The sequence below is a fragment of the Phascolarctos cinereus genome, unplaced genomic scaffold (assembly GCF_003287225.1).
Source record: "Phascolarctos cinereus isolate Bilbo 61053 unplaced genomic scaffold, phaCin_HiC Scaffold_2;HRSCAF=192, whole genome shotgun sequence".
NCBI lineage: Eukaryota > Metazoa > Chordata > Mammalia > Diprotodontia > Phascolarctidae > Phascolarctos > Phascolarctos cinereus.
Genome location: NW_027555625.1, coordinates 75,301,994 through 75,322,552, shown reverse-complemented (window position 1 = coordinate 75,322,552; position 20,559 = coordinate 75,301,994).

Here is a 20,559-nt window from a genome sequence, read left to right as displayed (position 1 = left end):
CCTGTGTATCTTATTTCCCAGTTGCATGCAGAAACAATTTCTAACATTCTAACATTATAACATTTGAGTTTCAAATTCTCTCCCACCCTCCCTCCCCACTCACTCTTGTTGAGAAGGCAAGCACTAGGCTTTACATGTGTAGTCATGTAAAACACTTTCATAATAGTCATATTGTGAAAGACTAAGTATATTTCTCTCCATCCTACCCTGGCCTCTATTTATTCTATTCTTTCCTTTGTCCCTATCCCTCCACAAAAGTCTTTGCTTCTGATTACCCACTCCTTTAATCTGCCTTCCCTTCTATCACCCCTCCCTCTTCTATTCCTTTCCCCCCTACTTTCTTGTAGGGTAAGATAGATTTCCATACTCAATTTGGTGTGTATGTTATTCTCTCCTTAAGCCAAACTTGATGAGAATAAAGTTCACTCACTCCTTCCAGCATCTGTGGGCTGAGAGCTCAGGAAGCAACTGCTGCCACTGAGGTCACCACCCTGGGGCTGCGCTAGAACTAGGACTGCACCACACTCCTCTCTTATCCAGGTCTGATAGTCCTTTACTACTGACCTTCTAAGTTGTCTTTGGCGTTTGTTGGTTGAGAAGTCTGGAAACTGCCATGGCTCTCCTTGATTCAGTCTCCTGAGACCTACTCTAGGCTTGCTGGGCCCCCTTTTTTGCTGGCTCAGCCCATTCTGAACTGCACATCTCTCTCAGCCTCGCACAATAAACCTTTCCAATCAATTTCCAGGTTGTCTTGGGCTGGAAATTTGTTTCACTGTATTTTTGTGGGTTCTGATGCTCTAGAATTTGTTTAGAGTCATTTTTGTAAGTATTTGGAGGAGTTTGGGGGAGAGCACAAGTGAGTGCCTGCTTTTACTCTGCCATCTTGGCTCTGCCCCAGCTTGAAATGTTTTTAAAACCACTTTTGCTATAATGAGGGGAAAAGTAAGTAGGATTTTCAAACATAGATCATAGAATAATACAGATTTAGATCTGGAATGGGCCTCAGAGATCATCACAGCCAGTCTCCTAATTCTATATATCAGGAAACTGAAACCCAGAAAGGTACTTGTCTAGAGTCACAAATCTAGTAAGCATCCATTGCAGACTTCAAACTCAGGTCTTTCTGGTTCCAAGTCAAGTAACGCATCCACTTTAGCAACCTATGAGATGATTCTGATTTCTCCCCAAACTCTAAAATGCATTGTTAAAGGGATAATATATGAATATTTAGAAAGAGGAGCTTTGACCAGCATGAGCCAATGTGGATAAATAAAAAGTCAAACTAGATTAAACTAACTTCCATTTATTGACAATATTACTACATGGGTAGATTAGGGAATGCTAGTCATAGTATACCTACATTTCAACAAGATTTTTTTAAATTTTAAATTTGATTTATTTTTAGAAATTCTCCCTTTAGCATTGCCCTTTTCCCACCCACTAAGAAGGTAAAAAATATGACACCCATTATATATATGAAGTAATTTAAAACATGTGTTCTAGGGAGTGAAAGCCAGAAAAATAAAGACAAAAGAGAAAATGTTTCAATCTGAATTGAATATTCTGATTTCACCAGTTCTCTATTTGAAGATGAATAGTGTTTTGTATCAGGAGGCCTTTGAAATTGGGGTGGATCATTGTATTGATGAGACTTACTAAGTCTGATTGTTGTTATAATATTGCTGTTACCATACAGATTTTTTCTCCTCTGCTTGCTTCACTTTGAATCATTTCATATGACTTTCCAAATTTTTCTGAAAGTATCCCCTTCATTATTTCTTATATCAAAGTAATATGTCATCATATTTATATGCCATAACTTGTTCACCCATTCTCCAATTGACAGGTATCTCTTTAGTTTCCAATTCTTTACCACCACAGAATGGCTGATACAAACATTTTTGTACATATGACTTTAAATCTTGTAGGGTAGGGACCTAATAGTGATATTACTAGGTCAAAAAGTGTGCACATTTTAATATTTTGGGGCATAGTTCCAAATTGTTCTCCAGAATGGTTGGACTACTTCACAGCTCTATGCATAGTGAGTTAGTGAATCTATTTTACCACATCCCCTCTAGGATTTTTCATTTGCCTTTTGTGTCATCTTAGCCATACTGCTAGCTTCATTTTCTTTCTTTCTTCTTTCTTTCTTTCTTTCTTTCTTTCTTTCTTTCTTTCTTTCTTTCTTTCTTTCTTTCTTTCTTTCTTTCTTTTTTTTTTCTTTCTTTCTTTCCTTCTTTCTTGCAAATTTTTTGCAATCAAGGTTAAGTGACTTACCTAGGGTCAGACAGCTAGCAAATATCATGTGTCTGAGGTAAGATTTGAACTCAGGTCCTCCTGACTTCAGGGCCAGTGCTCTATCCACTGTGCCACCTTGTTGCCCCTACTTCATTTTGTTTCTCTGAAAACTCAATGTTCATTATTTAGGCCATTGATCAGTTGAGGAATGTTACTACTTTTGCCAATTTGGCTCAGTTCTCTACATATTTCAGAAATGAGACTTTTATCAAAGAAATTTCCTGTAAATTTTCTTTCCTGAATTCCTGCTTTTCTCCAAATTTTGGTTGAATTGGTTTTGCTTGTGTAAAACCTTTTAAATTTTATGTAATCAACATCATCCATTTTATATCTGGTGAACTTATTTACCTCTTGTTTGGTCATTAACTCTTCTATCTATCAATCTGACAGGTAATTTCTTCCATGCTCTCCTAATTTTCCTATGTTTTCACACGCTTTATCTAAATCCATTTTGAGCTTACTTGGTAAGTCGTGTGAGCTGTTGGTCTATGTTTACTTTCTACTAGATTAGTTTCCAGTTTTCCCAGAAATTTTGGGCAAATAGTGATTTCTTGTTCAATAGCTAGGATCTTTAGGTTTAACAAACACTGGTTTACTGTACTTATTAATACTCTGTATGTTGTGTATGTAATCTATTCCATTGATCAACTACTCAAATTCTTATCCAATACCAAACTTTTTATTACCATTTTATAAAATAATTTGACATCTGGTCCTGTGTGACTTTTTTTCTTCAAATTTTTTCATTTTCTTTGATATTTTTGACCTTTTATTCCTTCAGATTAATTTTATTATTTTTCTAGTTCTAGTTTTTCTAGCTCTATAAAATAATTCTTTGGTAGTTTGATGGATGTGGCACTGAAGAAGTATTAGATAGCATGTATTTTTTCTTACATTGACTCAGTCTATTCACAATAAATTAATATTTCCCAAATTATTTAGATCTGTCTTCATTTGTGTAGATAGTGTTGTAATGGTGTTTATGTAGTTCCTGTGTGTTTCTTGGCAGGTAGATTCCCAAGTATTTTATAGTGTATGCAGTTATTGTAAGTAGAATTTCTTTCTATTTCTTTGCTGAGTTTGCTGTTCATATGTAGAAATACTGATGATTTGTGTTGGTTGTGTTTATTTTATATCCTGCTTTCCTCCCCCCAAAATGCTAATTGTTTGATTTTTTTTTTTAGTTTACTCTCTAGGGTTCTCTAAGTATAGCATATCATCTGCAAAAAAGGTTTTTTTTCCTTCTTGCTTTTGCTTATTCCTTTATTTTTTTTCCTGTCTTGTTTCTAGATAATATGTCCAGTACAATATTGAAAAACAATGGTCTTAATGGACATGATTATTCCATCTCTGATCTTATTGGAAAGGCTTCAAGTTTATCCTTGCTATAGATAATGATCGCCTTTGGTTTTAGATAGATGCTACTTATCATTTTAAGCAAAGACCTATTTATTCTTATGCTTTCTATAGTTTTTAATATGAATGGATGCTGTATTTTTTCGAAAACTTTTTTCTGTATTTATTAATATAATTATATGGTCCTTGTTTTGTTATTAATATGGCCAATTATGGTTGTTTACCCTAATATTGAACCAGCCCTACTTTCCTGGTATATATCCCCCCTGGTCACAGTGGATAATCTTTGTGATATATAATATCCTTGTTAGCATTTTATTTTTTAAAAAAATTTGTCTCAATATTCATTAGAGAAATTGGTCTATAGTTTTCTTTTTCTGTTTTTGCTCTTCTTGGTTTAGGTATCAAGACCATATTTATGTAATAGAAGGAATGTGGTAAGACTCTTTAGCTACTTTTTCCAAACAGTTATATACTATAAGAAATCATTATTTTTTAAATGTTTGTGAGAATTCACTTGTAAATCCTTCAGGTCTTGAGTCTTCTTTTTTTTTTTCCCTTAGAGAGCTCATTGATGACTCATTTAATTTTATTTTTTAATATAGGGTTTTAAAAGTATTATATTTCCTCTTCTATTAACCTGGACAACATTTTTTTGTAGACATTTATCGATCAAAATTATCAGTTTTATTGGTACTCCTAATTAATTAATTTCATTTTTATTGGTTACATTCCAATAGAGAATTTTAAACAGCTTAACCTTGTTAAGTCCCTTATGTCTCACTCATGTTTACTTTTTCTAAAGTTTCATTTTTCCACAATTACACATAAAAAAAACTTTACCATTCTTTTTTTAAGTTTTGAGGTCCAAATTCTATCCTTCCCTTCCTCCCCTCTCTTTCCCTGAGACAGTAAGTAATCTGATGTAGGTCATATGTATAAAACATATTTCTATATTAGTCATTTTGTGGAAAAGAACTCAAGCCCAAAAAAAGGAAAGAAAAAAAAAAGTGAAAATAATATGATTAAATCTACATTCAGACTCCAGTTATTTCTGTGGAGGTGGATAGCATTTTTTTTTTTATCATGGATCCTTTAGAACTGTTTTGGATCATTATCTTTATCAGAGTAGCTAAGTCATTTACAGCTGATTGTCATACACTATTGCTGTTGCTGTGTACAATGTTCTCCTGGTTCTGCTCATTTCACTCTGCATCAGTTCATGTAAGCCTTTACAGGTTTTTTTTTTTATGAATACATTCTGTTTGTCATTTCTTATAGCATCATGTTTATATTTTATGCTTCTCTTGATTTCTGTGTTTGTATGTCAAATTTTCTACTTGGCTGTTGTCTTTTCATCAAAATTGCTATAAAGTACTTTTCATTAAATGTTTATTTTTCTCCTGTAGGTTTATACTCAGTTTACATGCATAGTTTATTTTTGGTTGTAATACTGCTTTCTTTTCCATCTTAAAAGTCATATTTTAAGTGTTCTGCTCCTTTATAGTGACAGCTACTAAATCTTAGGTGATCCTGACTGTGGATCTAAAGTATTTGAATTATTTGTAGGTTTTTTTTCAGTATTTTCTCCTTACCTGGCAGTTGGGATTTTGACTATAATATTCCTCAGAGTTTTCATTATGGTATTTCTTTCAGGAGGTGATTAGTGGATTCTTCAAATTTTTACTTTGCCCACTGGCTCTAAGTTATCTGGGCAGTTTTCCTTTGTAATTTATTGAAATGATTCCTGGCTCCTTCAGGTAGCCTAATTCCTTCAGATAGACTAATAATTCTTAAATTAACTCTTCTGGATGTATTTCTGGGGTTTTTTCCCCTATGAGATATTTCATATTTTCTTCTATTTTTTTCAGTCTTTTTACTTTGTCAAAGTATTTGACTTTTTCTCTTGATGTGTCGTGGAGTTATTAACTTCTACTTGACCAATTCTAATTTGTGAGGAGCTATTTCTTTCAGTGAAGTTTTGCAAGTCTTTTAATAGTAAGCCAATTCTGATTTTTAAGGAGTTATTTTTTTTCAATATTTTGTGCCTCTTTTTACCAAGCTATTAATTCTCTTTCCTTGATTTTCTGCATAATTATTATAGCTTTAATTTCCCTCCATTAGAACTCATTTGATTTTTAAAGTCTTTATTTTCTCTCTTTTATATGTCTTTATTTAGATCTTCTAGGAATTCTCATTGGACTTTTATCCAATTTGCATTTTTATCTGAGGCTTTTCTTACAGATATTTTCAAGTCATTGTCTTCTTCTAAGTTTGTGTTATCAGTTTTTCTGTCACCATAGTAACTTTATATTGTTAGGTTCCTTTTTGTTGTTCATTTTTTACCCATTTTTCTTCACTTTGGACTTCACGATAGAGTTAGGTTCTCCTCACCTTTAGGGATGTGAGTGTTTATGGCCTGGTCTTCTCTCTTTTATGTCGTTCTGCCATGTTCGAAACTTAGTGGAAGCCTATAAGATTGTTTGTACTTCCAATGTTGTGTGTTCTGGGGAAAGATTTGGTTACTCCTTTCCTGGTCTGTGCTCTAGTCCTTACACAGTTATGTCCCCTGCTCCCTGTTCTCCTTCCCTCCTCTCCACTCTAGAAGCAAGACCCAGAACTGGGCAACAAAACTGACAAATGGCACCAAATCCTGTACCTAGTGTTAGTACAGCACTTTGATACAGTGTTCAGATCCGTTACTATTCCTGGACTCTGGACAGCTCCCTGCTATGGCTGCAGCCATAGCTTACAGCCAATGACTCTTCCATCATACTCCTTCTCTATATCATAACACAGAATCTGAAGACTTCTCTTTCTGTGTTCCTAAGTGTTCTGGGCTGGGGGAAATGACACACCATGATTTTTTTTGTTGTTGAATTTCCATTCAGAATTCAATTTGGTGTGTTTTTTATTAACATTTTATTTTTTCTCCAATTATATGTAAAAACAATTTTTAACATTTTTTAAAGTTTTGAGTTCCAAGTTCTATCCTTCTCTCCCTCTTCTCTTCCTTCTCTAAGACACTAAGCAATCTTGTACAAGTTATACATGTGCAATCATATAAAACATTTCCATGTCAGTAATTTTGTGCAACAAGACCAGAAAAAAAGGGTAAAAGAGAAAAAGAAAGAAAGGAAAGGAAAAAGAAAGAGAAAAATTTTATGCTTCAGTCTATATTCATACAACATCAGTTATTTCTCTGGAGGTGGATAGCATTTTTCATTATAAGTCTTTTGGGATGTCCTTGGATCATTGTATTGCCAGGAATAGCTAAGTCATTCCGAGGTCTTCATTGTATACTATTGCTGTTAGTGTGTACAATGTTCTTTTATTTCTGCTCACTTCAATTTTTGTTAGTTAATTTAATTATTTCCATGATTTTCTGAAATCATCCTGCTTATCAATTCTTATAGTATAATAATACTCCCTTACAATAATATACCATAACTTATTCAACCATACCCCAATTGATGAGTATACACTCAATTTCTAATATTTTGCCACCATAAAAATAGTTACTAGAAATATTTTTTTCTGCAAGTAGGTGCTCCCCCCATTTTAAAAAATTTCTTTAGAATATAGACCTGCCAGCTGTTTTGCCAGATCCAAGGGTATTAAAAATTTTGTAGCCCTTTGGGCATACTTCCAAATTGCTCTCCAGAATGGTTAGATCATTTCACAACTCCACCAATAATGCACTAGTATCCCAAGTTTCCCACTTTCCCACCAACACTTAACATTTTCCTTTTCTGTCATATTAGCCAAACTGATAGGTGTGAGGTGGTCCCTCAAAGTTGTTTTAATTTTGAATTTCTCTAATCAATAGTGATTGAGAACACTTTTATATGGCTACAGACAGATTTGATTTCTTCAGAAAACTGCCTGCTCACATCACTCGACCATTAATCAATGGGGGAATGAAATATATTCTCATAAATTTGACTCAGTTATCTACATATTTGAGAAATGAATTGGCATGGTTTTTAAGTTGTTGTAGAGGGAGTGTGTCAGGAAAGGCTTATCGTCTTCCCCTCCCTTCCCCCCCGACAGGAGATTTGATGAATTTTCTTTTATTAATTTTTAAAAATTTTTTAATTAAATTTATTTATTTTTAGTTTTCAACATTTACTTCCACAAGGTTTTGAGTTCCAAATTTTCACCCCATAACACCCTTCCCCCCAACCCAAGATGGCATGCATTCTGAATACCCCTTCCCCTAGTCTGCCCTCCCTTCTACCTCTCCCCCTCCTTCTGTTATCCCCTTCCCCTTCTATTTTCCTGTAGGGCATGATAGACTTCTGTATCCTATTTCCTATATTTCTCATTTCCCAGTTGCATGTGAAAACATCTTTTTTAAACACATGTTTTTAAAACTTTGGGGTCCAAATTTTCTCCCTTCCTCCCTCCGCAACCACCCTCATTGAAAAGGCAAGCAACTCAATATAGGTTATACATGTGTAGTTATGCAAAACACTTCCTTAGTAGACATGTTGTGAAAAACTAACTCTATTTCCCTAAATCTTATCCACCCCCCCATTTATCAATTCTTTCTTTTGAACCTGTTCCTTCTCAGAAGTATTTGCTTCTGATTATCCCCTTTCCCATTCTGTCCTCCTCTCTATCATCTCCCTGCTCTCTTGTCCCCTTCCTCCCCTATTTTCCTGTAGGGTAAGACAGATTTTCATACCCAATTGAATGGGTATGTTATTACCTCCTTAAGCCAAGTCCTATGAGAATAAGATTCACTCATTCCCTCTCACCTTCCCCCGTTTCCCCTCCACTGTAAGAGCATTTTCTTTCTGTTTTTTTTTGTGAGATAATTTACCTTGTTCTACATCTCCCTTTCTTCTTCTTCTAGTATAATCCTCTCTCATCCCTTAATTTTATTCTCCAGATATGACCCCTTAATCTTCAACTCACCCTGTGCCCTCTATCTATCTATCTATCTATCTATCTATCTATCTATCTATCTATCTATCTATCCATCTACGTATATGTATATGTATATGTATATGTATATGTATATGTATATGTATATGTATATGTATATGTATACGTATATGTATATGTATACGTATATGTATATGTACACGTATACGTACACGTACACGTACACGTACACGTACACGTACACGTACACGTACACGTACACGTATACGTACACGTACACGTATACGTATACGTATACGTATACGTATATGTATATGTATATGTATATGTATATGTATATGTATATGTATATGTATATGTATATGTGTATATATACATATATACATGTACATATAATTTTTTCCTCCAACTACCCTAATACTGACAAAGGTCTCATGAGTTATAAATATCAACTTTCCATGCAGGAATGTAAACAGTTCAACCTTAATAAGTCTCTCATGATTTCTCTTTCCTGTTTACCTCTTCATGTTCCACTTGAGTCTTGTATTTGAAAGTCAAATTTTCTATTCAGCTCTGGTCTTTTCATCAAGAATGCTTGAAAGTCCTCTATTTCACTGAATGATCATTTTTTCCCCTGAAGGATTATACCCAGTTTTGCTGGGTAGGTTATTCTTGGTTGTAATCCTATCTCCTTTGCCCTCTGGAATATTATATTCCATGCCCCGCAGTCCTTTAACGTAGAAGCTGCTAAATCTTGTGTTATCCTGATTGTGTTTCCACAATACTTGAATTGTTTCCTTCTGGCAGCTTGTAATATTTTCTCCTTGACTTGGGAACTCTGGAATTTGGCTACAATATTCCTAGGAGTTTTCCTTTGAGGATCTCTTTCAGGAGGAAATCTGTGGATTCTTTCCATTTCTATTTCACCCTCCATTTCTAAAATATCAGAGCAGTTTTCCTTGATAGTTTCTTGAAAGATGATATCTAGGCTCTTTTTCTGATCATGGCTTTCAGATAGTCCAATAATTTTTAAATTCTCTCTCCTGGATCTATTTTCCAGGTCACTTGTTTTTCCAATGAGATATTTTACATTCATTCTTTTGGATTTGTTTCATGGTATCTTGATTTCTCATAAAGTCACTGTCTTCCAATTGCTCTATTCTAATTTTTAAGGAAGTATTTTCTTCAGCAATCTTTTGGACTTCCTTTTCCATTTGGCCAATTTTGCTTTTTAGGGCATTTTTCTCCTCATCGGCTTTTTGGACCTCTTTTGCCATTTGGATTAGGCTGTTTTTTAAGGTGTTATTTTCTTCAGTATTTTTTTGGGTCTCCTTTAGCAAGCTGTTGACTTGTTTTTCATGATTTTCTTGCATCACTCTCATTTCTCTTCCCAGTTTTTCCTCTGCTTCTCTTACTTGCTTCTCAAAATCCCTTTTGAGCTCTTCCAAGGCCTGGGACTGATTCATATTTTTCTTGGAGGCTTTGGATGTAGGAGCTTTGACTTTGTTGTCTTCTTCTAGTTGTATATTTTGATCTTCTTTTTCACCAAATAAGATAATATAGTCTGACTCTTTTTGCACTGCTTGCTCATGATCCAAGCCAATTACTTGAGTTTTAAACTCTTTGTTAAGCTAAGAGTCTGCTTCCAATGTGGAGAGTGTACTGTCCCAAGCTTCAGGGGTTTGTGTAGCTGTTTTCAGAGATACTTGCAGGGACCTGTAAATTTTCAGTTCTACCAAGGTGGTATGATAAGGGGAGAGGTGTTTACTCCTTTCCCAGCCTGTGACCACAAGTATTCCTTTCTGTCCTGTAACTGTGAGGAGGGGTTCCTTTCCACAGCCACTACAAGCTCCACCATGCTAGTGCTCCTTCTCACCCCAGCACTGCCGCCCAGAACTGTGACCCAGATCCACACACCACACACGGGCAAACAAGAGATTCCTGCCTCAGCACTGGCAAAGAGATCCCTGCAATCCCCCTCTTATCAGCCACTCGATTCCTCCTCAGTCTGTGGGCCAGAAGCTCAGGATGCAGCCACTGCCCCGGTGCCCAAGCTCTGTGCTCTGAGTTCTGGACCTGGCTCTGAGACCTAGCTCCTCTCTCAATGCAGAAACAAACTTTTCCCACTGACCTTCTAAGTTGTCTTTGGTGCTTGTGGGTTAAGTAATCTGGAAACCACCATAGCTGCCTGCAATTCAATCCTGTGAGGCCTGCTCCAGGTTTGCTGTGGCCTGTGCCCCCACACCCCACTGTGCTTCTCTACCCGCAGATTTTCTTGGCCTGGAAATTTGCTTCACTCTGTCTTTTTGTGTCTTCTGCTGCTTTAGGATTTATTTAGAGCCATTTTTTATAGGTATTTGGAGGGGTTTGGGGGAGAGCTCAAGCAAGTCACTGCTTTCACTCCACCATCTTGGCTCCACCTCCAAATTTTCTTATAATATCCTTATGAACAAAACAGAGTGATTTCGGTTGGGTGTAGTACAGTTAAATGGATTCAGAATTGGATGAACGACTACAGCCAAAGACTGGTGATTAATTGCTCATTGTTGATCTGGGAGAAGTAGAGAGTGGATAGTTATATGGTTCTGGTCTTGGCTCTATTCTTTGTTTTACTCTTTTTCAATGATATGAATAAGACTATAATACCATTTAAATTAAATTTGCAGATTCCACAAAACTGAGAGGGATAGCTAATACTTTAGGTGATGAAATTAAGAACCAAAATAATTTTATCAGATTAGAACAATAGTTCAAATCTATTAGTACTTAATGGTGATGAATACAGTGTCCTACAGTTGGGTTAAAAATAATTATAACCTAGCCTAGTCACCCATAGCAGCACCTCTGCTGGTAAAATAACTTCCTGCCCCCTCATATCCATCATTCTTGCCCTCACCCTGTCCTAGATAATTTTGTGGCTATGGCTGATGACACACAGAGGTCCATTCGGCATTCTAGGAGTGGTAAGTAAGAGCTCTGTCTCCCCTCTATATATTTTATTTAGGACAGAGGGCACTCAGGATGAGGGAAGGATGCTTTGAGATAGACTGAAGTTCTCATTACATTATCTTTCACTCCAAGTCCATCAGTCTTCCAGACTTCCTTATTACCATTGAGTGTGCTAGCATCCTTCCTAAGTTGATAACTTTGGTGTCATCTTTGATCCCTCACTCACTTTCAGGCCCTAAATATGCAACCTGCTAGTAAGTCTTGTCATGAATACTACCATATTTTTTTTTTCTGTTTGTTCTCATCTTTTTGCTTGTATAATTACAACTAGTCATTCAGAGAGCAGTTAGGTGGCATACAGTGGATAGCATACTGGGCCTGAAGTCAGGACTCATCTTCATGAGTTCAAATCCATAATCAGATACTTACTATGTGACCCAGGGAAAGACATATAACTTTCTTTGTCTCAGTTCCTCATCGGTAAAATGAGCTGGAGAAGGAAATGGCAAAGCACTCCACTATCTTTGCCAAGAAAACCCCAAATGGAGTCATAAAGGGTCAGACAGTACTGAAACAACTAAGCAGCAACAGTAATTCAGGACCTCAATGCTAGGTACATAGACACTCAGAACACTAGGTACTTTGCATTAGTCTCCTAATTAGTCTCTCTGCCTCAACTCTCTCCTCCTCTCTAATCCATCTTCCACTTAGCTACTAAAGTGATTTTCCTAAAACTAAGGTTTAACCATGTTAATGGTCAATAAACACCAGTGGCTTCATATTTGTTGGCTCTAAGATAAAATATTATTTTATTTTTGTTGTGTCCTTTGGGTAAGTTTTATCATGTGCATAATTATTAGCCAGTCAACTACTATTTATTAGTGACCAGTTATGTGCTAGACACTGTTAAGTGCTGGGAATAAAAGCCAAAATGATAACAAACAAAAAACCAACAAAAATCAAAACAAAACAAAGTAAAACAAAGTCCCAGTTCTTAAGGGGCTCCTAATCTAATGGAGGAAATAACATGCAACCAACCATGTACAAATAAGATAAATACAGAGTAAGTTGGGCTAGTCTCAAAATAAAAGCAGTAATTTTAAGAGGACTGGGAAAGTCTTCTTGCAGAAGGTGGGACTTTAGCCGAGATTTGAAAGAAGCCAGGGAAGCTAGGACGTAGAGATGAGAAAGGAGAACATCCCAGGCATGAAGGAGGGCCAGTGAAAATTTTAGGGGTCAGGAGATACAGTTTTGAGTGTGGGAGGAACAGCAAGGAGGTTAGTGACACTGGATAAAAGAGTATATGGAGTGAATTAAGGAGAAAAAATCTGGAAAGGTAGGAATGGGCCATTTTATGAAGGACTTTAAAAGTCAAACATAAGATTTGATGCTGTAACAATAAGAGTGGACACAATATGTATAGAGAGTTCCACCTGTTGCAAAGGAGCCTGTCATCATTGCCTCTTCTGCCCAACCTATCAGAGGCTTTCTCCATCAGGGACTTTCATTCTTATCAAGAGGAGAAATAGGAGGCCACAACTTTGCTGTCCTCAAAAAAAAGGGGGTTATGGGCTAGAAGGATATCTGTCTGCTCTCCTAAATACTGTTCATTGAGGGTATAAAACCAGGTTACATCTCATTTCTGATTGCTTTGTCATTTTGAGGAGAAGGGATGGACATAGTTGTTTGTATGTTATCTCCTCCATTAGACTGTACTCTCTTTAAGAACTTTAAAAAAATTTTTTTTATTTTTTCTTATTTTCCTTTCTTTGTATCTTCAGCCACTTAGCACAGTGACTACCACATAACAAGAACTTAATAAATACAAGTTGGGGGGGCAGAGCCAAGATGGCAGAGTGAAAGCAGTGACTTGCTTGAGCTCTCCCCCAAACCCCTCCAAATACTCATAAAAAATGGCTCTAAACAAATTCTGAAGCAGCAGAGCCCACAAAAAGATAAAGCGAAACAAATTTCCAGCCCAAGACAACCTGGATGGTTGATCAGAAAGGTGTATTGCGCCGGGCTGGGAGCGCAGCACAGCCCGGAATGGGCGTGCAGGCCGCAGCAAACCTGGAGCAGGCCTCAGAGGACTGAATCGTGGGCAGCTGTGGAGGTTTCCAGACTCCTCAATCCACGAATGCCAAAGACAACTTAGAAGGTCAGTGGGAAAAGTCTGTTTCTGTCGGTGCTCAGAGAGGAAGGTGGGGTTTCAGCTCCATTTCCCAAGAGCGTGGCCCTGGGGGTGGGGAGCTGCTTCCCAAGCTTACGGCCCACCGACTGAGGGGGAATCCAGTGGCTGATCAGAGAGGGATTGCAGGGATCTCTTTGCCAGTGCTGAGGCAGGAATCTCTTGCTTTGCCCATGGGATCTGGGTCACAGTTCTGGGCGGCAGTGCTGGGGCGGGGAGGAGCGCTAGCGTGGTGGAGCTTGTAGTGGCTGTGGAAAGGAACCCCTCCTCACAGTTACAGGACAGAAAGGAATACTTGTGGTCACAGGCAGGAAAGGAGTAAACACCTCTCCCCTTATCATACCACCTTGGTAGAACTGAAAATTTACAGGTCCCTACAAGTATCTCTGAAAACAGCTACACAAACCCCTGAAGCTTGGGACAGTACACTCTCCACATTGGAAGCAGACTCTTACCTTAACAAAGAGTTTAAAACTCAAGTAATTGGCTGGATCATGAGCAAGCAGTGCAAAAAGAGTCAGACTATATTATCTTAATTTGGTGAAAAAGAAGATCAAAATATACAACTAGAAGAAGACAACAAAAGTCAAAGCTCCTACATCCAAAGCCTCCAAGAAAAATATGAATCAGTCCCAGGCCTTGGAAGAGCTCAAAAGGGATTTTGAGAAGCAAGTAAGGGAAGTAGAGGAAAAACTGGGAAGAGAAATGAGAGTGATGCAAGAAAATCATGAAAAACAAGTCAACAGCTTGCTAAAGGAGACCCAAAAAAATACTGAAGAAAATAACACCTTAAAAAACAGCCTAACCCAAATGGCAAAAGAGGTCCAAAAAGCCAATGAGGAGAAAAATGCCCTAAAAAGAAAAATTGGCCAAATGGAAAAGGAAGTCCAAAAGATTACTGAAGAAAATACTTCCTTAAAAATTAGAATAGAGCAATTGGAAGACAGTGACTTTATGAGAAATCAAGACACTGTAAAACAAATCCAAAAGAATGAAAAATTAGAAAACAATGTGAAATATCTCATTGGAAAAACAACTGACCTGGAAAATAGATCCAGGAGAGAATTTAAAAATTATTGGACTATCTGAAAGCCATGATCAAAAAAAGAGCCTAGACATCATCTTTCAAGAAATTATCAAGGAAAACTGCCCTGATATTTAGAACCAGAGGGCAAAATAGAAATTGAAAGAATCCGCAGATCTCCTCCTGAAAGAGATCCCCAAAGGAAAACTCCTAGGAATATTGTAGCCAAATTCCAGAGTTCCCAGGTCAAGGAGAAAATATTACAAGCTGCCAGAAGGAAACAATTCAAGTACTGTGGAAACACAATCAGGATAACACAAGATTTAGCAGCTTCTACATTAAAGGACTGCAGGGCATGGAATATAATATTCCGGAGGGCAAAGGAGATAGGATTACAACCAGGAATCACCTACCTAGCAAAACTGAGTATAATCCTTCAGGGGAAAAAATGGTCATTCAGTGAAATAGAGGACTTTCAAGCATTCCTGATGAAAAGACCAGAGCTAAACAGAAAATTTGACTTTCAAATACAGGACTCCAGTGGAACATGAAGAGGTAAACAGGAAAGAGAAATCATAAGAGACTTATTAAGATTGAACTGTTTACATTCCTGCATGGAAAGATGATATTTGTAACTCATGAGAACTTTGTCAGTATTAGGGTAGTTGAAGGAAATAAATTGTATGTATGTATATATAGATGAGTTGAAGATTAAGGGGTCATATCTGGAGAATAAAATTAAGGGATGAGAGAGAATGATACTTGGAGAAGAAAGGGAGAGGTAGAATGGGGTAAATTATCTCACAAAAAAAACAGAAAAGAAAAGTCTCTCACAGTGGAGGGGAAACAGGGGAAGGTGAGAGGGAATGAGGGAATCTTATTCTCATAGGATTTGGCTTAAGGAGAGAACAACATACACATTCAATTGGGTATGGAAATCTGTCTTACCCTACAGGAAAATAGGAGGAGAAGGGCAAGAAGCAGCGGGGGTGATAGAGAGGAGGGCAGATTGGGAAAGAGGGTAATCAGAAGCAAATACTTCTGAGGAGGGACAGGGTCAAAAGAAAGAATAGAATAAATGGGAGGGCAGGATAGGATTAAGGGAAATAGAGTTAGTTTTTCACAACATGTCTACTAAGGAAGTGTTTTGCATAACTGCACATGTACAACCTATATTGAGTTGCTTGCCTTTTCAATGAGGGTGGGTGGGGAGGAAGGGAGAAAATTTGGAACTCAAAGTTTTAAAAACACATGTTTTTAAAAAAATGTTTTCACATGCAACTGGGAAATAAGAAATACAGGAAATGGGGTACAGAAGTCTATCCTGCTCTACAGGAAAATAGAAGGGGAAGGGGATAAGAGAAGGGAGGGGGGAGAGATAGAAGAGAAGGCAGACCAGGGGAAGGGTATTCAGAATACATGTCATCTTGGAGTGGGGGGAGGGTGAGACATTTGGAACTCAAAAACTTGTGGAAGTGAATATTGAAAACTAAAAATAAATAAATTTATATTAAAATTAAAAAAAATAAATACAAGTTGACTGTCTAATAATTATGCACATGATAAAACTTGGAATCAGATGACCTAGGTTTAAATTCTGATTCTGATAACTACTAACTTTCTAGCCATGGGGTCATCACTGGCCTTCTCTGAGCATTGGTTTCTTTAGTCATAAAATGAAGATGATAATTTTACTGCTTATCTCACAGAATTGTAAGGCACATGCTTCATAAATCTTAAAGTGACACCTGCATGCAAATTTGCCAATACCATTATTGAGAAAGACATCTTTTACTAGTAGCTAGAGAGGTAACTAGTTTTAGAATGAAGATGTGTTGAAGCTCTGTCTCTGAAACCTGTCAATTCTATAATCTTAGGCAAGTCATTGAGCTTCTCAGTATCTAAGAATGTAAGTTGTGGACAATAATCAGATCTTTATAATTTAAAGAAATTCCACAAGCAAGTTTCCGACATTGATGAAATTATAGTACAGACCCAACAAACAAACAAAAACACTAGAAAGCCATGTAATGTTTTTAGTTCAATATAATTAGTATAAAAGTGAGTTTTGATTTTTTTAGATGACTGAGATAAAAGAAAGTCATGGAGAAAAACAGTGCTGCACATAATAGCTACCCAATAAATATTTGCTGACTTGATTTGATAAATCAACAGTTTCTTTTGTCTTTTTTGGCCTGAATTATCCAAATTTGAATGATTACATTTATTGAATTTATAATAGGATTGCTCCTCTCCTGGGTTCACTGACTTTACGTAAAAACTTGAGATTTGGAGCTTGATTCAAGAAATAGCTAACAAATATCTCTATAAAACCATTCGGAGAAATAAATAATGCATTCTATAGTAATAGAATATACACTATTTTCTCTTTCAAATACATATTTATTTGATTCCAAATTAATATGGAAAGTTTGCTAGAGTTGATTATTGATCATTGTAAGTTTTCACACACACCCCACTCTTAGGAAAAGTACAACCATTTGTGTAATAATTTCCTCCTTAGCCTTTTCGTCCTTTGGCTAGACTACAAAACACAAAGACATTAACAAGAAGGTAATGATTATAACTCTGTGAACTTCTAAAAGGATAATTATAAAGAAAATAATCCTCCACTTAAACGCCTAACTTTTGGTGAGTTTGCAATATTTCTACAAATCTGAATAAATGTTTTGAGCTCTGGGTAAGATAAGAAATGTATTTTAAAGTTATTTAAACTTTTATTGTTTTGTTAAAATCTTTTAATGAAATGCTTAACTCTCTTTAGATGCATGACACCATCCATCACAATTTTATAGTTAGACACATAATAATGTATAATCTCAGCTTGCTGTCCACTTGTAAAAATGGGAATAGACTTCAAGAAATAAGCAATTTCCCAACAGAAAATTGGAAATTCTGCCAACCAATTCCAGGTGACCTGCCATCAATCAGTGTTAAATTCTCTAGAGCTATTGCTGAAGGGTATTGCTATTAGTAAAGGGCTTCACCTGGTGTCTAATGGTATATAACAAACACATTGGAGAGTTACAGGAGCCCTAAGAAGCTATAATTGTTAACTGTCAGCAGAAATGTTGCCTGGCAATTGAGAAATAAAGAGAGATTTTTACAACCTCCTTGCCATTTAGACTTATTAAAACATCTGAGATTTTTTTTTTGAGAAATTTGTTAAATGATTATGCCTTGCAGTTAAATTAAATTAGCTGACAAAATATTTTTATTATTATTAAACTGTTTAATGTGGGTATTCAGAATTATGCGCCATTATTTGGAGTTTGTACTAATATGACAATTATTCTGGTTCTGAAGTTAAATAATAAGTTCACATTTGCCATAAAACTCCTTGTACAATATTACTAAGTAATTATGATTAATGTCTGGAATGAAATGTTCCATGGTTCTAAGTTCCTTATTTGCTTGAGAGAGTATATTAGGAATTCAGTAAAAATGTAAGTTCTCACTTCTTCTGTAAAAGTAGTGATGGGGTTATTTTAATGCTAGTGAATATACTTCAGAAAAGAAAGCACAACTGTGGAGAACCCAGGCCAAGCAGATCAATTATGATGGATTTGGGATACCAAAAAGCAGAGATAGGAAAACTGATCTATTCATTGTCACAAATGAAAACCATTTGAGGTAAAGATCTAATTGTAAAGCAGACATGACATTTTCCTGACTCTCAAAAACATAAAGACTGAAGCAAATGACTTTACCATGAATCTTTAGAGATGTCTAGTATAGTGCCATGTGGGGTTATAGATCATGCTTGGTTCATTTCACACAAGTTTTTTAATCCTATTAGAGCAGGGATCCTAGGTCCCAAACCTAGGGCTTTGACAAATAATCACCTGAAAGTAGGCCCTACTGATCAATGTGACTCACAATGGCTTAAATATGGTTGATTAGAGAATAATTATAAATAGAGTCAAAGTCATAGTTTGAATCCCCACAAAGGATGGAAATTGAGAAAAATGCTAATTAAAGTTCTCTAGATTTGATTCTTAAAGGAGAAGTTGATTAGTGAAGTAGAAGGAAAAAGAACATTAGAGAAAAAGAGTCTGTGGTATCCAAGAGTGCATGAAGAAAAAAAAGAACCATAGTTAATCATGTCCTATAGATTTAGGGATAGCAGATTTTTTAAAAAATACATTCTTTATGGATATATTTTGCTTTTATGCTATCTATATTTCCCAATTAATTTCTCCCTCCAATCCCATAAAATATTAATTTTATCAAAGAATAAAAGGGGTGGGGGAAGCAGCTCAGCCATACCGTTATTATATAATTGTTCCAAATCCATGATTCCCCATTTCTCCAAATAAGTTGATGGAGCTGCCCTCTGAGACTTCTTCTTTGAGACCAAGCTTGGTCATTATTGCCTCAAAGCATTTACTTTTCATTCTTTGTTACCTCTCCTATTCATGGTATTATAGTAATTATGCACGCTGTATTCCTGATTCAGCCAGTTTCACTTTGGATCAGTCAGTATAAATCTTTTCCTGCTTTTCTGTCTTCATAACATAGTCAGTTTCTAACACAACAGTAATATTGCAATATATTGATGTTTAACAAGTATTTTGAATCTACTCTTTCAACCACCATCTCTGCTGGTGGCCTGGGTCATCACAGCAATACTGCTACTTTTTCCTTCAGAGTCTAGGACAGGGGTGGGGAACCTGTGTCCTCAAGGGCACATGTGGCCCTCTAGGTCCTCAGTTGCTGCCTTTTGACTGAGTCCAAGTTACATAGAACAAATCCTTTTATTAAGGGGGTTTGTTCTGTGATGTTTGGGTTCAGTCACTAGACTGCACTTGAGGACCTAGAGGGCCACATGTGACCTTGAGGACACAGGTTCCCCACCCTTGGTCTAGTAGTAGCTTTGAGTTGTTGCTCTCATGTTTTATCTCCTCACCATTTTGCTTCATTGCAGGATTGTTATCAATTAGACAGATAATTAGTTGCTCTTTTTAGAAGGAGGTTATTTACTAATGTAGAATATTAAGAAAAGTTGGTTCAAAAGATCCCTAACAATACCAAAAAAAAATCTGTGTAGGGGTGGAGCCAAAATAGAAGAGTGTGGAAGCATTCAGCTGAGCTGTGCCCAATTCCTCTCCAAACAACTTTAAATTGATGCCTCAAATCTAATCCTGGTGCGACAGAATCAACAAGAAGTTCATCAAAACCATTTTGTATATCAAGGCAATTTAAGAGATCAGCAGGAAAGGTGTGTCTTACTGGGTTGGTGATGGGCCCTGGGTGCACAGAACAGGTAACACAAGATTTGCTTTGGGGAGGCTGAATTGGTGACAGCAGCAGCTTCAGGACCTCTCAGCCCATGGAAGGTGGGGAGGTCAAACAACTGATCTGAGGGAAATTGCAGGGGATCCTTTGCTGATATTAGGTTCAGGACCCTGTTGCACTGCTCCTTTGTAGTTCCAGGTCATACTCCTAGAATCTAAAGAAGTGATAGCCCTCATGGCCATAATGGAACAGGGTGGAGAAGAGACCTTGTGGTCACTCATAGGGAAATAGGGACCATGGCCTCAATTCCAAAAGAGAGGCAAGCACTGGAAATTTTGGCTGCAGAAGAGCAGGGGAACTGGTCACAGTTTCAGAATAAGAGGAATTTTAGGACTGATGGCTATAGGAGAATAAGTTCTTTTCCTTGGTAAACCAGAGCACAGCCCATGAGAGCAGTGACCATACCCCTCCTTAGATCATACCACCTAGGAAACACTGAAAATTTATAGACACCCCTGAGCTAGTTCTGAAAAGAGCAGAAATAAAGGCCTGTAGCTTGGAAAAGCCCTCCCTACACCACAGGAGCAGA